Source organism: Montipora capricornis, chromosome 3, assembly GCF_036669925.1.
Source record: "Montipora capricornis isolate CH-2021 chromosome 3, ASM3666992v2, whole genome shotgun sequence".
NCBI lineage: Eukaryota > Metazoa > Cnidaria > Anthozoa > Scleractinia > Acroporidae > Montipora > Montipora capricornis.
This window is the reverse complement of record NC_090885.1, coordinates 3,406,599-3,410,300: the sequence shown is the minus strand read 5'-3', so window position 1 is coordinate 3,410,300 and position 3,702 is coordinate 3,406,599. Positions and strand designations below refer to the sequence as shown.

At 38.4% G+C, this 3,702-nt stretch overlaps 1 long non-coding RNA gene across 1 annotated transcript; it reads right to left on the bottom strand.

Annotated features, from left to right (window-relative positions):
* Positions 1–805: 805 nt before the first annotated feature.
* LOC138041943 (uncharacterized) lies at positions 806–2,919 on the bottom strand. The gene is made up of 3 exons (XR_011130902.1): positions 2,903–2,919; positions 2,528–2,653; positions 806–1,323 (listed from the first exon to the last, which is right to left on the bottom strand). It is a non-coding gene; the product is annotated as an uncharacterized lncRNA (long non-coding RNA).
* Between the last annotated feature and the right edge of the window lie 783 nt (positions 2,920–3,702).

The window sequence follows — 3,702 nt, the reverse complement described above, 5'->3', positions numbered from 1 at the left end:
TACCCCCGGGGGGTTCCGTCTGCTTTTGCCCGCTCATTCCCGATCATTCAATGAAGAGAAAACGCTCTCTGTTACATATACTGATCCGGGCGACCAAGTGTGCATTCCAGAAAACTAAACTCCACATTGAGGTTTACCGTTATCATTATTACAGTATTTGCACGTAGGTGACAAGTGCTGCTTGCATGACCTTCCAGAACAAATGTTATGCGCTGTTGTGAAAAAACAGGCGGATTTTTCGCTTTCATGCTTTCATGCAAGCCGGAAGAAAATGCAATGTATGCTAAAAACAGAAGTAAACTGATTTAATTCTTGTACGCAGTCACGCAGATCTGTTATAGGTCTCAAAAATTCCGCTCATCTCCTTAAACTGAGAGAGAAGATTGCTGTCCTTTTAAGCCACTAGAAGTACTTCCTAAAGATTTAAATGGAAACTGAGAAGCTGACAAATAAACAAGAAAAGTCTAGTTTTTGAGATTCAGTTGAAAACTTCTCTTATCAGAGAGGTCTTTCCTTCAGTTTTCCAGGAGCTGCGAACGCCTTGTAACTCTTCTAATCAAATTTAATACTGCGAGTTTCATGCTGCACAACCTTGGATAAAAAGGAAAAATTCAATTCAATGTTATCTAAAAACTTCCGAGTTTCCTTGAAAATGACAAAAGTGTTCGGTTCAAACCTTCAATCAACATGACCCGTGTTTTTCAGCAAGTGGGGTGTAGTATCATCTCCGGAAGAGATATTGGCATGTTTGAGCGTGGCTTCAACTGAGAAATGCAAAAATGGGACTCGATAACATGACTCGCTATTACGGCCAAAATCTTCACTGTTTTAATTCATCCTGAAGACATACAATTCTTAGAACATTATCTGTTTACACTTTTCTCCATCTAAATGACTAGATTGCTACAAAATACCAGACAAAATAGGATGAATCTTAAACTGCTGCCCACGGGATGTCTGCTTAGTGACGGAGCAGGGACGTCAGAACGCAAGCGATCATCAAGAAGACGCTGATGAATGGCGCCGTACCACTGTTGCAGTTATCGGAGGAACAGCAATCTATTTCACATGTCGCACCGTCGATGTTTTTGCACGCTTTAAATGAATCATTACCCTGTTCGCACAATTCTTTGGAAAAACAGGTTTTGACAAAGGATTTAAACTGAACGCCTTGCGTGCTATAATCCAATGACATTTTCACACAGCGATCTGGAACAAAGCTAAGCTGAGATGCTGCCGAATCACAATCCACTGTTTCTTCTTCTGCAATGCAATCGGCCATGCTGTTCGAGCTGACACAGTTTTTGCACTTGATTGCAAAGGCTGCACAAAAAAATAAGACGTCTTAGTCTAAAGGGTAAAAAATCACAATTATCCCTAGAAACTGAAATTATACTGATCTATAATGGTCCAAAATAGATGGACTTTCTGTTGCTATCGATATCATACCATTTTTTAACTCTCTGAAGAGCGTTTTTCCCTTCTCCGTGGTACAGGGAAAAAGAAAAGGAATACCGTTATCTCGCAGCGAAATTACGACGGTTTCATGTTAGTGAGGTTGATAAATCATTCCGACGATATGTCAAGTACACTCATCAGTGTATGATGCAGAGTACTTTGTTGGTATTCTCCGATATTATTTGAAGCAATTAAGCTCAAAGGTGGGACTTCAGAGAATCAAGCGCAATGATGTTTCCTCCCTAGTTGTGACCTCACATCTTTTTTCCATGAAATAAATTCGTTTACCGTTGTGAAAAAAGGTGGCTAAAAATCGATGCAGAATGAGATTGAAATGTGAATAATTTTAAAGTAAATGTTATAAGCAAGCCTACGAGTTTAAAATTGTTTCTAGCTCATTCCTGTTGGTGCAATGACTGGGTAAACAATTCGGGCACACTCGGTTGAACAGAAAGAAATAAAGAACTCGTGCACAATCTGTTGAAGAGGCAAAAGCGTTGCAAACGTTCTTTCTATAACTATATTGTTTGGCAGGGTGTTCAAAAATTACTTGTTTATTCGATGATAACAAAAGTAGTGGTGGCCAAGGAGGTTTATCTTCAACCAGTTTTTACGATTGCTCTAATATGAACCAATATGTTACCAACTACGGAGAAATAGGAGTTTCAACACCCAGTTATAACAAAACATGACAAGGAAATTTCTTAATTAAGTAAAAGGTTATAAACCAGCGCTCGAGTTTCAAGTTGTTTCTAGCTCATTCCTCTTTAATCGATTTGTCCATTTCTCTAATCATGAGAAACGATGTTCCATCAATTAAGGAGCCTGAGTGCGAGCCGTATGAACGCCCATTGGTAAAATACAAAATGACAAGGCAGGCGATTATTTTGAATAAGCCATATCAGCGAATCGAAAGTGTATAAAGTTCCCATTATGATTTACTGAGAAGCCTGAATTGGGTAAACGACACTGAGGGCTAATTCAACCCTGATGCATTGCGTAGCTTTTGTACACCTTTGTTTGAAATCAACACGGGACTAAATAGATGGTTTAGCAAAAACAACCTTACCAACTGAGATGCAGAGCAAAAAAACCAAGGAAAACAGGGATTTCATCTTGAAACTGTTAGTCGTTCAGTACTCCGATCAAGCTCCTTCAATAGGCACCAACGGAATAGCTCAGTTGATAACCGCACCTTAAGATTAAGAACACACCTAACAGCTGTCAGTTATCAATAAATGCCTATCAAATTTGACAGAATAAAAACTAAAAGAACCAATCAGAACGAAAAGTTGTTTGAGTCAATTATACTGACCATTCAGGACAGCGTAATATAACATTTCTAGTTCTTCCTTTTTTATGCAAAACTGAGAATTAAGTTAGTTGAGAATTAAGAGTTTGTATTCCTTGGTCTGTAACGTTCGCTACTAAATCAGCCACATACCTTTTTGTGTCGTCCATTACTTCATCATCTCAGATCCTGTAGAAAACTCCTTCGGGTAACTGAGGACTGTATAAAGCCGGGCCACTGATGTACTGTTATAGGCTAACTATATGCAAGTCATGCGTGCATGTGTGCGTCCGAAAATACTGAGGTGAATGGCTAAGTGCATGATAGAGCTGGTCGAAGCGAGGGTGGGGCCCCGATGAAATTATTAGCATAGATAAAATAGTTAACTGATGATTAATTATCATTTAGCTGATATTTCATTCTGATGATGTTTTTAAACAACAAAGTAAAAGTGAAGCTCTTTTGTGAAAATTGAGGATGCACTGAGGATTCGTTAACTTATTTGAACCACTTTAGCTCACGGTGCAAGTATGCGCCACGAGGGAGCGTGACCTCATGTCATTTCAGTTAGTTATAAATCAATCAGTAAGTTTAGCAGGAATCGTCTTTGATGGGCGGTAGTTAAGTAATTTTTCAGTATACATGTAAATGGTTTTAATGAAGGTGTTTATTTCTTATATAACGATTATGAAGGATGTGAAACTTTTCCACATTTTTTAATGAGACTCAGTTGCTTCTATGGTCGCCACAGTCCAAGCAAAATCTACAGTGAGCATAAAGTAATTGGTTAAAGTCATAAGATGAGTAGAAATCCTCGAACAAGGTCGCACGTTGAGTCAAATTATTTAAAGGTCCCTACATAAATCAAACAACCTTGTATAGAAAGTGTTTAAATAGTTTCGCTGCTGAGTAGTTTAATGGCTATCCATTTTCGTCTTCAAAAGCAAGAAAAT